Source organism: Sphaeramia orbicularis, chromosome 17, assembly GCF_902148855.1.
Source record: "Sphaeramia orbicularis chromosome 17, fSphaOr1.1, whole genome shotgun sequence".
NCBI lineage: Eukaryota > Metazoa > Chordata > Actinopteri > Kurtiformes > Apogonidae > Sphaeramia > Sphaeramia orbicularis.
In genome coordinates this window covers 53,283,291-53,302,073 of record NC_043973.1, presented here as the reverse complement: position 1 = coordinate 53,302,073, position 18,783 = coordinate 53,283,291, and the positions used below count along the sequence as shown (strand labels likewise).

Sequence of the window (18,783 nt, the reverse complement as noted above, 5' to 3'; positions counted from 1 at the left end):
AATGACATTTTCACTGAAAAAGTCACTTTTTCTTCAATTTTCTCTGTTTTTGATATAATAATCCTCAACATGTACACGATTAGTAAATTAAACACAGGATAATACCTAATTTTCACTGAAAAACACACAACGCAGAGGACAGTATAATAATAAATGATGATCAGTCGCTTAAGAAATATTAAATACGGGGTGTAATGGCAAGTTTACATATATTCCATATTACATATAAGATTGTTTGAACTCTGAACTCAGTGTTATATGAGACTGGGGTTTTTGTCCTGTTAGAGCTTGGGTTTGTCGTACTTTGTGTTTTGGCGAATGATCAAGGACACGTGGACGTCTGTGTGGAGGACAGGTGCTTTCTCACAGACAACTTTATCTCTTCCTATACTCTTACACATTCCAGGCCAACCCTTTTCATTAGTTTCACATGAGAGACAATGACCAACTGTATCTTCTTGTACACTCATGCAGACAGCTTGTCTCTGTACGATCGTACCTTGGAGCTCCAATTAAAACTATACTGAAAAGACACTGATCGTATGAATTGACCATTTCTTATTTTGAGGACGAATGAGTAAAATATTATTTTTTCCATAACAGGGGGAAAAAAAATTGAACTACCACAAAAGCAGCACTGGGTCTGGCATTTAAAGGGTTAAAATCCTGAAAACGATGGAACATTTGTTAGTTCTGAGCAGAGCTGAAGTGGTTTAAAAGGCTTATGCAGAAAAAAATATTTATATGTGATTAATAGAATAGAATAGAATAGAATAGAATATGTATGGAAACAAATGTGTGCCATCAGATATTGAACGGTTGTATTTTGCAATAATTTATTTTTTTTAAATTATATTTTGTAAATTGAATTTTTTATAGCTGAATTTTTTTTTTTAAATAATTGTTTTTCATCATTTGAACTTTTTATAGTTTTTTTTTTTTTTTTTTTTTTTTGAATAGCTGTATTTCATTATTTGAAATCAAAATACAACCATTCAATATCTGATGGCACACATTTGCTTCCATAAATAGGCTTTGTTGTCATTACACAGGTTGTGCGAAGAAATTGCAGGTGGTCTCTGCCAGTGACAGTGAACTATACAACTACAAACAACACAATGAAATATAGATTTCTGGATAAATAAATGTATATAAAAATATATATAAAATAGTGTGGAGTACAAATACATGTAAATTAGAAATACAACATAAAATACTTAAAATTATATAATATAGCATGTCAAAAATGTAACATAAGCTGTAACAGCCATAATGATGAGATAAGAACAGAAAAATGACAAAAAAATAGGGAAAAAAAAAGGTCTGTGGGTTCACTAAGGGTTAAACATAACAACAGTTACATGGTCAGTGTTAAACATAGCATCAACATTTGTCCAGACAAAGCAACAGAATAATGAGATTTATTTAAAGACTGGTTCGGAAATGTTGATGAAATTTAGTCGAGAAAAAAAGGAAAGGGAGTCCATTACAAATGTCATCGTCTAAATTAAGAAGCGTGCAGTAAAAGTGGGCAGATGACTTAACAGACAGGCGGCAGATGGATGGGAAGTGTTTTCCATGTTGTGGAGCTGCTGGAAATTCTGGGGCACCTGGTGAGGAATGAAAGTTTCCCCTCCTGCATGAGGAGTCCCACATCATCTGGGCTTTAAGATCCACCATCAGACGCTCATGTGGATGCCATGTGATCAGACCATCATCACAGAGGAATGGGACTTAGCTCACTTATTTTTCATTTCACATTGAACTAAAACAAACAAACAAAAAAACCTTAAACATTCCTATTGTATCCTGTAGATGAGTTTACTCTGTCAGCACCAGAAGGACTCTGATGCATCTCTAGGAGAGAATATTTACAGTTTACATTTACAGATCAGATCAGATAAAATCAGATTAGATTAGATTAGATCAGATAATTATTATTCTTTGATGCTGTTTGTCTTTTGCATTATGATTATGCTGCACATTTTTTCTTGCACTTTATATTGCTGCTGCCTTGATCATTGAATTTCCCTGTTGTGGTATCAATAAAGCATCTAATCTAATCTAGTCCAATTTAATCTAATCTAATCTAGTCTAATCTAATCTAATTGAATGTAATGTCATCTAATTTAGTGTAATATAATGTAGTCCACTCTAGTCTAATCTAATTTAATGTAATCTAATCTGTAGTCTAGTCTAATCTAATCTAGTCCAATCTAATCCAGTCTAGTCTACTCTCGTCAAATTTAATCTAATCTAATGTAATGTCATATAATGTAGTCTAGTCTAATTTAATCTAGTCTAGTCCAATCTAGTCCAGTCTAGTCAATCAAGACTACTCTTGTCTAATTTAATCTAGTCAAATCTCATCTATTCTATTCTATTCTATTCTATTCTATTCTTTTCTACTGTATTCTATTCTAATGTAATCCATTTTGCCTTAAAGGTTGAGTAGAAGTACCCAGTAGAATCTGCACACACTGAAGTCCTGCACCCACTAAACCCCATAAAACAGCCTTTCCATGACCTCCTTTCTCCTTCCTGAACTCAATAACCCCCCAAAACTCAACCCAAACCTTGTTCAAGTGCAAACACCCGCACCCACCCACCACTACCACCACCTGATCCAAACACCAGCCCAGTCTCATATAACCCGAATGACGAAAGGTCAACCCCCGGATCCCCTTCTTGACTTCAAGGCATGTGCTCCAGTAGGAGGCTGGTTTCCAGGGAAACATGATGGGCTGAACATGTGACACGGTGATACGGTGAAGCAATAATAGCAGTAATGGATGGACGGATAAGCATGACCCCGTTCCACGAAGACCACACGTCTCCCTAGAAAGAGGGTTCTGAAATTATTTACCGTTAGTTTCAACACAGATCATGTGTTGGGAGGAGTTCCAGTAATAACACTATAGAATATATCAAGTGGGTGGGACCAGTAAAGTAACAGCATCATAACCTATAAATAATGACAACTTTATTTTAGTGCAATAAAAAACAATAAATTATGAAAATATTTACATTTACAAACTATTCTTTCCCAAAAAACGTGAATAACCTGAAAAAAAAAAGAAATTTTGTAGGAAAAATAAGTGCAGTTTTCACAATATTCTGCCTCAATTTATCATTTCTACATGTGAATTACAAACAGTGTTACACAAACATTTAGACACAGGTTTAATATTAAGAGTTAGGAGCTAAAATAAGAACAGTTACTCTTTTGCCCAGGTCATTGTTCTTCTTGGTAGTTCTTTGAGGTTCAACTGGACTAGTTTATTTCAAAAGATCACTAGTCCAGTTGAACCTTGTCATTATTTATAGGTTCTATTATTTTACTATAGATCGTATTGGTCTGTATGTGGAACCTGAACGAAAATGAGTTCAAAGCCCTTGATTGTTTATATCTTAAATGTAATTTTTGCTCTTCACAAATTCATCCCGTGGGCTGGATTGGACCTTTTGGCAGGCTGGTTTTGGCCCCTGGGCCACATGTTTGAGACCCCTGATGTAGAGCTAAAGCACCATCTGAAGAATATCACAGAAACAGTCACTTTAGTTTCAAAGCTAAAAAAGTTTCCCCTGGTCTTTAACCCTTTACAGCAGTGTTTTTCCATTTTGGGGTCACCTATAATTCAAATGGGGTCACCTGAAATTTCTAGTAATTGATAAAAAAAATAAATAAACAACTTACTAATAAAAAATATATGGTGAGTTGCCAGAGACAACCCCATCCATAAAGGACATGACAAACTGTGAGTCTGAAACTGAAGCACTGTGGTTCTGTTTATCTGTCAAATGTTCATTGTGGTCAGTTTCAGATGCTGCAGCTCTTTCATAATTCATAGTTTGAGTTCTTGTTTGTTCAGGTATTAATTGTCAGCCTTGTAAATACACGCTGGACTGACTGTACATATCCTGACCAAGGAAAATCAAATTCTCACTTTGTGCAATAATCTACACCAAGGTTATTATCGTTAATGAAAATGAATGAAATGACGAAAACTAGAATTGAAAACATTTTTTCGTTTACTGAAATAAGTAAAAACAATTAAAAGAAAAAAATGATAACTAACTGAAACTGTATTGTGTGTTCACAAAACTAACTAAAACGAATAAAAACTATGGATAAAATTCCCTTCGTTTTCATCTTTGTCAATGTCGAATTGATACAAAAGTGATTTATTTTGCTCCGGCAATTTTAGCTAGCGGCACCATACAACACTTCACGGTCTGTTACTTGTGGTTTCCAGTCGTCTTCTGGTCCCCACTCTACCTGGAAACATGGAGACTAAAGTTGGGAGAAGAAAGCAGCAGAGTCCTGTCTGGGATTTATTTGGAATACGATGGAGAAGAAGAGAAAAGCTACAACAAAACTAAAATTAATACTAAAACTAAACTGAAACTAAGCATTTAGAAAAAATGAAAAACTAGCAAGCTGCTCTAAAAACTAATTAAAACTAACTGAATTAGAGAAAAAAAAGTCAAAATTAATAAACTAAACTATAATGAAAAATCCAAAACCTATTATAACCTTGATCTACTCCTGGCTTTTCTGCCTCCATGTCCATAATAATATAGACCTAAATGTCTTCTAAAATTAATGTTTATTTGCAACATAGTATAGCAACTATTTACATGATCAAAAAACAAATTAATTTTAGCAAAAAAAAAATGTCTCTGTTTTGAATGTCTGGGGTCGCCAGAAATTTGTGAGTGTTAAAATGGGGTCATGAGGCAAAAACCGTTGGACCCACTGCTTTATAGGGCACTCATAAGCCCCTATTCCCCAGAACTTCCCTGGAATATTCCCCTTTATTCCGAATCGACGTCTGTGTAAATGAAATGGTGGATCATTCAGTTCCTCTGTAACTCCTCTGGAGGTAGGAACAGAGTCCTGATGAAGGTGGAATCAGGATTCAGGAACGCTATGGATAAGGAACACCTCTGGTTCCACAACCAAGTGTGTGACGTTTGGATGAGGTGTTGTGTAGGGGTGTAAGAAAATATCGGTTCTGCTATATATCGCGATATTTCATTTCACAATACTGTATCAATATTTTATGTATTTATTCAAATGCAGATATTGTGGAGGTTCATCTTAGTTTTTTAGTTTTTCTTTTTTGTTTATATTATTTAACACTGTTATTAAATAACGTTAGTTCCTTTATTGGGATTGAACTAAAATAATGTTCTGATGTTAGTTCTGAGCTAATGGAATATAAACATTTGAACAGGATCTTAAACTGTAATGTCTGTAAAACAGAATTTAAGTTTTAACACAGGAACTTTTTGTGATATAGCATTAGATCCTGTTGTGATCAAATTAAAATGTTTAGTATTTGTGCAGATTTCAGGTGTAATTCAATTCTTCAAGGAAATAATCATTAAAAAAAAAGAAACAAAAATGGCTGTTTTAACACTATCATCACATATCGTATCGTGATCCTAGTATTGTGATTTGTATCGTATTGCCACATTCTTGCCAATACACAGCCCTAGAGTTGTGTGTGTGACCCCCACACTGGGGGATTTAAAAATGAGCATGTACAGTAAACAAACATATCAACATGACCAGATGTGGAACTGGGGAGATGCTCAGATTCACCAGTTGTTGGCACTTCGGGCGGAGGACTCTGTCCACGCTAACATTTGTGGAACACTAAAAGATGTTTAAAAATCTAGCAGTCATTTACAATTTACTGTGTATTATAAAACCACTAAACCGGCTTCTTCTCCAGCTTCTAGTACAGGTATGAGTGAAATTACCATATTGACCCAATAAAACCTATAAAACACAACGTCTCAGGTTTCAGAAACCGTCGGAATTTCTCCAATTGCACCAACAGTGAAAGAGTTACAGCCATCCAATGTGCATGTCAAGTCTACATAAAAATAGTGCATTTATGTTTGGATAAATATTGAATAAATATGGGAGGATTTGAGGATTAATTCAAAGACTATTTCAAGAAGAACCTGTCGGGAAAATGTGCAACCCTTTTTTTTTTTTTTTCTTTTTAATATGACTCTGTTCCTATTCTTGCCTGTCAGAAACCAGTGATTTATGTTGTATTTTACTGTTCATTTTCACAGTTCGATACTGGCACAAAATCTGAAATTCTGAAAAAAAAATAAATAAAAATAATATTGTGCTGTCATTACAAGAACAGAAGATTATTGCAGGACTTATTGCCCATACATTAATTACATGTGTCTGTCCAGCTCACTTCAGTTTCAGATTTAATCCAGAAACATTTACACAACTCCAGAAGAATAACTGTCACCTTTATACACACCAGTTGCAAAGCCTGACATTTTTCAGACATCTTGTCACATGCTCCACAACCGCTTTGGATACCAAGAAGAGAAAATATCACGTTTCGTCGCTCTGAGTCATTACGCGGCAGCTCTCCCTCCGTCCACAGAAACCCAAGTGGAGCAGCTGCTGGTCTGAAATCACTTTCGACTCTTTCAGTAATCTCTAAAAACACAGGGAGCGGCAAGTCTGAGCCTCTAACAAGCCCAGTGACGGCGCTTTAAAATAGAGCCAGAAAACAATGCAAGGAATGGCGGCAAAAACATCCAGGCTGTGGGACGAAGGGGACGGTCCATGTGTTTACTTCAGCGTTTACCCCTCAAACTGTGGCCCTGTCCACACGAAACCGTTTCACTCGTATCCGCAGAAGTTTTGTATCGGATAGGCCTTTCATCCACACAAAACCACGTATTCAGTCACTGAAACCGCAACTTTTTGAAACCTGTCAGACTGATCTCATGAAATTGCGTTGTATGTGACATCAGTTTATTGCATTTGGCGTGTTGTACGTACGCATTTTCATCCTTTCATGAGTTATTAATGCCATGGCGGTGCGCAGGAGTGCAGCAGTCAGACAACTCTCCCAGTGGTTTTGTGTGTTTTTGCTCAGTTTTGCACTTGCACCACTAGAGAGTTGTCTTTTAATTTTGTTGTACATATGTATAATTACAATAAAAGCATCATTCTATTCTATTTGATAGCATGTCACTGCGCTAGCTGCTAATCGCTAACCATAAACCTAATCCTTACCGCTAATTGCTAACAACTAATTGCACTAATCACTAACCCTAACTGCTAATCACGCTAGCCGCTAATTGCGCTAATGGCGTGCTATTTTACGCGGCGTAAATACACACGCTGAAAGCACTTTTAATTGGCGTGTTATCTGTACGCAATTCATGATATCACGTTGAACTGTGGATAAATTTGAAAACGCCAGTTTTGGTGTCTTCATCTGTATGACCAAACTGCAACTTTTCTAAAACGATGATGTCATAGCCCCACCTCTTTTACCTTTCAACCCGGAAGTAAGATGCCACTTCACAACAACAACGGCGGATCAGCTGTTGAGCTTATTGCCAGTGGATACAGGTTAGAAGTTGTAAAAATTTTGTTTAAGATCGCTGAATATAGACGCATAGAAGCCGGGAGGGAAAGTATGTAAGTTTCAGTTTCGCTTCAAGCCAGTGGTAGTTACATTAGTATGGACCACAACCCCCATGTACACACATACACCCCCCCCACTCAGACAAATCAATCCTGAATTTTATGAAGGGCCCTCATCGTTTAGCTTCATGAGGCCCATAATTCCTAGCGCCGGCCCAGCTTATTGGAAATACTGACTCCAAATCTTCAGTACTCTTCATTACAATGAGCAACAAGCAACCATAGTTAACAAGATGCTCACAGTTGTGTTCGCCATGTTGTTATTGTTGTTCTTCTCTTAAATAATAATAATAATAACGGAATTAGATTATATAGTGCTTTTCTATGAACGCATACTCAAAGGTGTACAGTGGATCCATTATTCGCTCTCACATTCTCCCTCTGGTGGTGGGAATACATCTGTATCCACAGCTGCTCGGGGCAGACTGACGGAAGCATGGCTACCAATCCGTGCCTACGGCCCCTCCACCACCACCAAAGTGCTGCTACTCACACCAGTGTGAGTAGCAGCACTGGAGGCAAGGAGGGTGAGGTATCTTGCCCAAAGACACAACAGCACTGACTGGGACAGAGCGGGATTTGAACCGCCAACCCTTCGGTTATTTGTAGACTTTAACACTACCATCTGAGCCATGGCCGCGCCCCCCCTTCCTGTAGTCTATGGTTTGTATACAGCGAGCAAGCTCTATGGACATGCTCCACATCCTCCCTTTTTTGCGAGAGCATTACAACGCGACCTACAGGCCTGGCATTTGTACTACATCGTTTTTAGTGGTTTCGTGGGATGCACATATTCCCTGAAAACGACACAGCAAAATACCAGATAGGAAAGATGTGGTTTGTGTGGACATGGCCTGGGACTCAGGGTTCGTACACATTTTTTAAGGTCAAATTGAAGCCCTTTATAGTTCACTCATAGAATACTCTGAAATTCATAATTTCAACCTCAGTGTGTATTGGAGGACAGAAAAGACTTTATTACTTTAAGAACTTTTTCAAAATTTTTTTATCATTATAGAGTATCAAGGTTAACGAAGTTACCATATTTGGTTCCTTACCATAAGTGGCAAAAAAAATCCAAGAAAGGAACATACGTTTTAAAACATTGGACCCCCATGCATGCTGGTCCAGACCCTGTCCACATCCACATGATCCCTTTGAACATCATTCCTTACATTAGTTCCATTACTTCATGGTACCGGGCAAAGACAGGGGACCTGACAGACCTGGAGACCACATTGGACCTACAGACCCTGGAGACCACATTGGACCTGAGATGGAGACTCATTGTCCTAACCGGAACTGTTACTGTCACTGTTTGTAATGTATGTGGAAATTACCAAAAATAGTCACTTGCTCGATAAAGGGTTAAGGGTCATTTTCATGTTTTTCCAGCTCAGCCCTTATCGCTGGGGTCAAATACATATATACAAGACGTATGATTTTTTTTTTTTTCACTTTTATCACAATTATGTACATTGCATTATGCTATAAACGTGTAAAATTATGTTTCATAACGGCAAAAGGTTTAGAAATTAAAGTGGAACACAAAGTATTATCCAAAAAAGGGAAGCCACTTGGCACTCTTCAGACACACTAAGCCAAAGATTAAGATAAAAATCTATTTATCTGAACTTTGTGACATAAGTTTTGTTTTTTCAAAATGTATCACCTCTCGTAAGTAGCTTTGGCTTGAGTTAATATTACAAATAAAATAAATAATAATAATACAATTTATAACGCACACTTCATTCAGTGAATCTCAGAGTGCTAAAGCAGAAAAGGACAGATCCCAAAAAAACATGAACATCAACAATTATAAGCCTTTTAAATAGGTATGTTTTCAATAATAAAAAAAAAATAACAAATATAAAATAAATCACACATGACCAGAGTATAATTGCAAGAACATTCAAACACTAAACTAAAATTCAAGCACTTTTCAGACCTTAAAAACACAACATTGATATTCAAGCATTTTCAAGGTTTTCAAGCACCTGTACCGACCCTGCCTGACTGTGACATGACGTAAACCTGTTTATGTCCCGTACGCAACCACGTAGCGTAAAACACCCCCGTCCCGTTTACAGTCGAGGCCTTCCAGAGACGCCATGTGTCCGGAAGAAACATAAGATGGCAGTGTTGTTGACGGAGAGGAGGGGTGATGCAATGGAGCCCAGCGCTTTCCAAGAAGATTCTAGGGCTCGTCCACCTTCACGGCCTCACGTTTCAATTACACGTCAGACTCTCAACCCTCTCAGTATTCTGCTCTTCAGGTTACATATCGCTGCACATGGATGGATTTTTAAAATTAGTAGTCAGTATATAGAGATTAATTTGTAAGAATGTAGTGGTCGCCTATATAACTGCAGAATGTTTTCATAGTTTGTTTTTAGCTTTTTTTTTTTTTAAACTTTTTTGTTTTTCAACCTGAGCCATAAACAAAAATATCAATACTCAATAACGGTCATATTTTAACCCTTTAAATGCCATGTTTGTTATGAAACAAACTATATTTGTGATGCGAAAAACACAAAAAACTTTTTTTTCCAATATACTACATGAAAATTTGATTATTATTTTTAGATTTTTTTCATCCTGGCATATGTCAATGATCACACCAACAGAGGTTCTACACAAATATGATTTTTTGTGCTAGGTCAAATGTTAAATGCTAAAATGTGTCAGTGCATTTTGTACTCACTTGGTACAAGGGTGTTAGCGTAGGAATTAACACTGTTCACAATGTGTTGATTTTGGTGGATGGGCTGAAAATCACGCAGAAAATGATCAACATTTGAATTCTGACCTAAAACAAATTGTGAAAAATTAATATGACCTCTTTAAAATGAAGTGCAAAGTGTGCATAATATGCTCACTAGGATACTGGACAGTTAAAGTGGTAAACATTCGTCAGATTTCCAGTAAAAGAACAGATACTGACTCAACTTTTGTGGCCCAGAAATGTACGAAATAAAGTTAAACAAATAAAATTGTAACGTAAACAAACCATATTTTTTGATGCAAAAAAACACAAAACATTTTTTCAATATACTCCATAAAAATTGATTATTTTTTGTTGTTTTTGTTTGTTTTTGCAGCCTTGCAAATGTCAATGATTAACAATTTCGGTTAATGTGTATTACTATTTTTTGTGCTAGGTCAAATGTTTAACGCTAAAATGTGTTGCCGCGCATTTTTTACTCAGTTCGGAGACATAAATAACCTATAGCATTATTTAACTTTATTTCAGTACATTTCAGGGCCACAAAAGTTGAATCAGTATCTGTTCTTTACTGGAAAATCTGAAGAACTTTTACCACTTTAAGAGTCCAGTATCTAGTGAGCATATTATGCACACTTTGCACTTCATGTTAGAAAAGTTCATATTAATTTTTCAATTTGTTTTAGGTCAGAATTCAAAAAGTTAATCATTTTTGCATGATTTTCAGCCCATCCACTAAAATAACACATTGTGAACAGTGTTAAATTCCTACACTAACACCTTCTACCAAGTGAGTACAAAAGCACATGACACATTTTAGCATTAACATTTGACCTAGCACAAAAAAATAATGTATAGTAACCATGCTGGTGTTAACCATGACATATGCCAGGATGAAAAAAAATCAAAAATAAAATTAAACAATTTTTATGCAGTATATTAAAAAAAAAAAAAAAAAAAAAGTGTTTTTCGCATCAAAAATATGGTTTGTTTACATAACCAACACGGATTTAAAGGATTAAAAATAGTGATTGAGTATTTGGTATTTTGTTTGTGGCTCAAGTTGATGAAATCAAAAAAAAAAAAAAAAAAGTTTAAAACAAATTGTATGAAAAATTTTTGACATTACTACAGCCTGTGAAGATAACATGCTCACTGTGAATATGAGAACCTCTGTGGGCGGGAGTACTGGAGGGTTAAAGAAGGGACAGTGTGTACTTCCAGAAAGAGTGTTGAGCAGCGCCTCATCATAAAAACAAACAAACAAACACAAAAACAGTGGAATATTGAGGTGAATTCATGACAATAATGTCCAAGGGGTTAAACCCCAAATGCCAAGGCTGAGGTCAGGATGTATTCACGTAGGAAAGAGGCCAAACACTGATTGCACAATCAAAACACAAACAGGAACTGGGCTTGAGTCTCCATAAGAAATCTCTTTACATAATGTCCAAAGCTCAAAACAAAAACAAGGAAAAAACATTCTGTCCTTCTGCTCTGACCACTCAATTACAAAACCTGGTAAAATGTGATTTTTTTTTCTATAGAGGTGTGATTTCAGCTCGATAAGTGACCTTTTAATGTGACCTGACACTTTAAAAACACATAAACCTGTCCATGCGTCCACTGGTTCATACCTCAGTCCAGGCCCGTGATCTTCAGGCGACATCTCAAAAACCTTCAGGTAAACTTCGGAAAATTCAAAAACACGACCAAACGCAGACCAACCTTCAATACTTATACAATATTTGAGGTTGGAATAAAAAAGTCACATGGAAATCGTCTTCCTGACAGCAATTTAAAAAAAAACAAAAAAAAAAAAGCAGCAACGCAGATTGTAGGTCAAGCCAAACTCGGTTTTGGTGGCACACGGTGGGAGAGCAGCCTGTGTTTATCCTCAATGAAGCCCGGTTGGAGTATTTGAAGAGGTCATCTAAAAATAAACCAGTCACACTTCATTCCAACAGGCAGCCATCAGGAGGACAGGGGACAGGGGGACAGGGGGGCAGGGGGTTAAAAACAGCAGGAGGACAGAGGGACAGGGGGACAGGGGGGCAGGGGGTAAAAACAGCAGGAGGACAGAGGGACAGGGGGACAGGGGGCAGGGGGTAAAAACAGCAGGAGGACAGGGGACAGGGGGAAAGGGGTTTAAAAACAGCAGGAGGACAGAGGGACGGGGGACAGGGGTAAAAACAGCAGGAGGACAGAGGGACAGGGGGACAGGGGTAAAAACAGCAGGAGGACAGAGGGACAGGGGGGACAGGGGGTTAAAAACAGCAGGAGGACAGAGGGACAGGGGGACAGGGGTAAAAAACAGCAGGAGGACAGAGGGACAGGGGGTTAAAAACAGCAGGAGGACAGAGGGACAGGGGACAGGGGTTAAAAACAGCAGGAGGACAGAGGGACAGGGGGACAGGGGTAAAAACAGAGGGACAGAGGGATAGGGGGACAGGGGCAGGAGGACAGAGGGACAGGGGGACAGAGGGTTAAAAACGCAGGAGGACAGAGGGACAGGGGGACAGGGGGTAAAAACAGCAGGAGGACAGAGGGACAGGGGGACAGGGGGTAAAAACAGCAGGAGGGACAGAGGGACAGGGGGTAAAAAACAGCAGGAGGACAGGGGGACAGGGGTTAAAAACAGCAGGAGGACAGAGGGACAGGGGGACAGGGGGTAAAAACAGCAGGAGGACAGAGGGACAGGGGGACAGGGGCAGGAGGACAGAGGGACAGGGGGACAGGGGGAAAAACAGCAGGAGGACAGAGGGACAGAGGGACAGGGGGTAAAAAACAGCAGGAGGACAGAGGGACAGGGGTTAAAAACAGCAGGACGACAGAGGGACAGGGTAAAAACAGCAGGAGGACAGAGGGACAGGGGGACAGGGGGTAAAAACAGCAGGAGGACAGAGGGACAGGGGGACAGGGGGTAAAAACAGCAGGAGGACAGAGGGAGAGGGGGAGGGGGTAAAAACAGCAGGGGACAGAGGGACAGGGGTAAAAACAGCAGGAGGACAGAGGGACAGGGTTAAAAACAGCAGGAGGACAGAGGGACAGGGGTAAAACAGCAGGAGGACAGAGGGACGGGGGACAGGGGTAAAAACAGCAGGAGGACAGAGGGACAGGGGGTAAAAACAGCAGGAGGACAGGGGACAGAGGGACAGGGGGGTAAAAACAGCAGGAGGACAGAGGGACAGGGGTAAAAACAGCAGGAGGACAGAGGGACAGGGGGACAGGGGTAAAAACAGCAGGAGGACAGAGGGACAGGGGGACAGGGGTAAAAACAGCAGGAGGACAGAGGGACAGGGGGACAGGGGGTAAAAACAGCAGGGGGACAGGGGGGACAGGGGTAAAAACAGCAGGAGGACAGAGGGACAGGGGGACAGGGGTAAAAACAGCAGGAGGACAGAGGGACAGGGGGACAGGGGTAAAAACAGCAGGAGGACAGAGGGACAGGGGGACAGGGGTAAAAACAGCAGGAGGACAGAGGGACAGGGGGACAGGGGGTAAAAACAGCAGGAGGACAGAGGGACAGGGGGACAGGGGGTAAAAACAGCAGGAGGACAGAGGGACAGGGGGACAGGGGGTAAAAACAGCAGGAGGACAGAGGGACAGGGGGACAGGGGTAAAAACAGCAGGAGGACAGGGGGACAGGGGGTAAAAACAGCAGGAGGACAGGGGGACAGGGGTAAAAACAGCAGGAGGACAGGGGGACAGAGGGTAAAAACAGCAGGAGGACAGGGGGACAGAGGGTAAAAACAGCAGGAGGACAGAGGGACAGGGGGTAAAAACAGCAGGAGGACAGGGGGACAGGGGTAAAAACAGCAGGAGGACAGAGGGACAGGGGGTAAAAAACAGCAGGAGGACAGAGGGACAGGGGGACAGGGGTAAAAACAGCAGGAGGACAGGGGGACAGGGGTAAAAACAGCAGGAGGACAGAGGGACAGGGGTAAAAACAGCAGGAGGACAGAGGGACAGGGGAAAAACAGCAGGAGGACAGAGGGACAGGGGTAAAAACAGCAGGAGGACAGGGGGACAGGGGTAAAAACAGCAGGAGGACAGGGGGACAGGGGTAAAAACAGAGGAGGACAGGGGGACAGAGGGTAAAAACAGCAGGAGGACAGGGGGACAGAGGGTAAAAACAGCAGGAGGACAGAGGGACAGGGGGTAAAAACAGCAGGAGGACGGGGGACAGGGGTAAAAACAGCAGGAGGACAGGGGGACAGAGGGTAAAAACAGCAGGAGGACAGAGGACAGGGGGACAGGGGTAAAAACAGCAGGAGGACAGGGGGACAGGGGTGTAAAAACAGCAGGAGGACAGAGGGACAGAGGGACAGGGGTAAAAACAGCAGGGGACAGAGGGACAGGGGTAAAAAACAGCAGGAGGACAGAGGGACAGGGGTAATTGTTGTTTGGTTAATTTTTCTTGTATTTTGTCAATTGTTCATTTGTTGATGATTTTGTTCATTTTTGTGATTTATTTTGGCCTTTTTTTATTATATTGAGTTTGTGTTTCTTTTCATTTTTTGGTGATTTTGTTCATTTTGTTGATAATTTTGTTCATTTTTGCAAATTTTTTTGTTAATTTTTTATTATTTTATTGAATTTATTTTCATTTTGTTGATGATTTTGTTAAGTTCTGTTTAATGTGTTGATGATTTGTTCCTTTTTGTTGATTTTGTTGCTATTTTCCATTTGTGTTGATTCCTTTGTTCATGTTGTCGATTTTGTGTCGATAAGAAGCAGCGCAAACATTTAAAAACATCTGATGTGTTGAATGAAACCTGATTATTCTGTTCATTTTGCTCAATTTGTCATTTTTGTTCCTTTTGTTAATTATTTTGCTGTTTTGATATTTCAGCCAATTGTACAGTGTGAACATGATTATTATATTCCCTGAAACTTTAACCTTAACCTTTAAGTAATCAGAATAGACTAAAGATATGTCACATTAATAAAATATTCATTCCACTTCTAACATGGAAAGTAACAGTAGTCCAACAATTCAGTGTTTCTAACTACATGCCAATAATTTTTGAGAGGAATGTTAAAAAAAAAAAAAAAAAGGCTGACCATGTGACTGAACAGATGTGACTTCAGGCTCATCATGGAATCCCTGTGTTTTTGTTGACACGAAGCCGGACCGCGTCACGTCATTTGACTGTGTTGATTTCAGTTTGTTGTGTTATTTGTTGTTATTGTCCAATCAGAGCGCTCGGCCGCATGCACACCCCCTCCCTGTAAATTGACCCCATTGGCTGGTCCGCCTCATGGTCCGTCTCTCCGTCGGTTCCGGTAGAAACAGCTGAGTCACACACACACTCAGGTTTCACAACTCTTAAGACACACTGTGTTGTTGTGGGAACAAACAGCGGCTCGCTGAGACGTTTCCTCCAAGTGACAGAAACATAAATCACCAAACACGTGTTGTTTGTCCACATTCCCCTTAATGACAGTTTAAAACCCACACATGTTGGAAATTACCACATGAAGGATGATAAAGCTTCATTTACACATGTTTAAAGTTCCAACAATTCACATTTTAATAACAACCAGTCAAATGATTCATAGTAAAGTAAAATACCTAAGGGCGTGGCCAGCACTGTGCAGCAATACTAATCATTCCATTTTGTTTTTTTGTGTTTTGTACAGATTTTGGCTTTTAAAGGCTGTGGTCTTAAACTTTTTTTTTAACAACTTTATTTATCATTTTTCCATAACATTTACATCATTTCTTACACAATTTGTGAACACCCACCCCCACCCCTTCCATCCAGGTGGCATCCACACAAATACATCCATATAAACACACATGTTTTAAATGGACAAACAGAGCACCAAAAGTAAAAAAAAAAGAAAAAAATACAAGTCCAAAAAAAAAAGACTCAAACCAATCTGTGTTGATCATTCATTCCATATCTGTTTTTAAAAATTCATTTAACAGTAAAAATAATAGCTCAAATTCTAGGTCTGAGCAAGTACTTTAACATGCCATTAAGGAGTAATAACCAAATATTTAATAAAACATGAATTTATCATCATTGACAAAGTGACAGAGCGAGAACAAAGAGTTATTCAAGGTTTGGAAAAACTGCCAAAATGCGCTGTTCCTCAAGGAAAGTGCAAATATTTTGCATACCACACTTTACTTTTCTGAACATATGAGAGTACATTATATCCAAAAATGAAGCTGATATCATTTTTATTTTAGTTTGAAAAGACATGAATTCATAGTAACAGAGTGAGAATCCAATAAAGTAACAGTGACGTGTTTGTTCAGTGTAACGCACCAGAATAATAGTAATAATAATCAGATTTGATTAAGATACTGATAAAAGTATCAGTCTGTGGCCACTTTTGTTTCATACTGGGTTTTTTTATAATACAAAACATTCAAAATCAGTATAGTAATTGATTCTTATGAAATATAAGATTAAAACGGGCATATATTTAGAACAGATTTATTTACACATTGCTATTTACATCCTGAATTTATGCTGTAAACCAGGGGAGTCAAACTCATTTTAGTTCAGCTCCACATACAGCCTGATATGATCTAAAGTGGGCCAGACCAGTCAATAATATAAATAACAGGATAAGAACTTTTGAGTGAAAAAAGTAAAATTTCGTAAAAATTTTTACATCTAGAAACTGTACTCAAACATAACATGAACAAATATGAACAACCTGAAAATTCCTAACAAAAATGAGTGCAATGTTAATTTTGCCTTAGTTTATCATTTATATATAGCATAACAACTTAGGGATCACAGTGGATCTACAAATACACAAAACATTTAATAACAGGGAGATATTAACATACCAAATACTTCTCTTAAGACATTTCAGATATTCACATTTTTTATAAAGGCTAGTCTATAAATGTAAATATTCTGGTGTAATGTAACTCTTTTTACACTAAAACAAAGAGAAAATTTTGCAGTTTTCATTATTTATAGGTTATTATGATAGTATTTACTGGTCTGATCATTTTGGATTGAAATGACCTAAAATAATTTTAAATCCTTGATCGTTAATATCGTCAGTGTAATTTTTGTATTTCACAAATTCATCCCATCGGCCAGATTCGTGAATGTACAGCAGCTAAAGGGTCGGATATTAACCCTTTCATGCACGACACAGGCCACATTTGTGGACATACTGTAGTTGAACTCACTTTCCAAAGGGTTCGAAAGGTAATCTTCTCCAAACACACGAGGGCAGTGTTTATAGACAAAAGGATCATCTTAGTTGGAGAATGTGGACTGATCTGGGATCTGCTAAAGTGACCCTCCTCAGACCCACACATGGGTTTACTGTCACATTTTGGACAAGACAGGGTTCATACACATTTTTAAAGGTCAAATTCAAGCACGTTTCAAGCATTTAAGGGTCATTTTCAAATTTTTCCAGCACAGCCCCTTATCACTGGGGTCAATCCATATCTACAGGCATACATATGATAATTTTGTCACTTTTTATCACAGTGATGTGTAACAGGGTCAATTATTGGCAGCAACATGGGTGTAGAGGATATTGTGCATTGTTTGTTATAATTTCACAAAATCTGTTCATTTTCTTCCATTTCTTTGGTTAATACCTGACATTATGGGCCTCTGAGTCAGTATGTGGAACTTTTAATTTGAGTCTGTTCCCCAACGAGTAATTTACAGTGTGACACTGCCCGCTAGAACTACAGTTTCTGCACCTTTACCTCTTCCCTTTTGTTCCAGATCTCTATGGGAGAGGTAAGCAGCGCCGTGCAGTCGGGGAAAATTTTTGGTTTAGCCTCTGCTAATTAATTTTAAATGAACTGGCTACTTCAAACTGTATGAGGTGCTCGTGACGTGCTGAAACACATTTCTGTATCATTGGTTTGTCCAGGGGCATGTTTACAGGAGTCACTGACCAGGGGTTTTTGTATCTTTGTCACTTTTGTCAGGTATGCTGTATTTGTTACCTCCGCCAAGGAGGTTATGTTTTTGCCAGGGTTGGTTTGGTTGGTTGGTAGTTTGCAAGATAACTCAAAAAGTTATGGACAGATTTTCAGGAAATTTTCAGGAAATGTTGATACTGGCACAAGGAGCAAATGATTAATTTTTGTGGTGATTGGGGGGGGCAGATCTGCCTTGGGCGGTCTGCGCGCTCCAAGTGCTTTTCTAGTTTAATAATTTAATGTATCTTCCCTTTGTTCCAGATCTCTAGGGAGAGGGGCATGTGTTATGGGGGTCGCAGACCGGAGGTTTTGTATTTTTGTCACTTTTGTCAGGAGCCGACAACGCAGAGTCCAACACCACCGGTTACAGATGTACATTGTGTTATGCTACAGACATCTAAAATGATGTTTCATGATAGAAAAAGTTTAGGAATTAAAGGAGAACACAAAGTTTATCCAAAAAAAGGGAAGCCACTTTGTGTTTTCAGACCACTCACATCAAGACAAAGGTAAAATAAAAAGGTACCTGGATTTTTTTTTTTTTTTTTGACACAAAGTTTTATTTTTCTAAATGTATCCTCTCTGTAAGTAGCTTTGGCTTGAAATTTAACCTGACAGTATATATACATTTTAAAAATCACA

At 38.9% G+C, this 18,783-nt stretch overlaps 1 protein-coding gene across 1 annotated transcript in view; it reads right to left on the bottom strand.

Annotated features, from left to right (window-relative positions):
• The window catches only part of retreg1 (reticulophagy regulator 1), a 215,681-nt gene that overhangs the window by 11,575 nt on the left and 185,323 nt on the right, over nt 1–18,783 (bottom strand). The window lies entirely within an intron of this gene.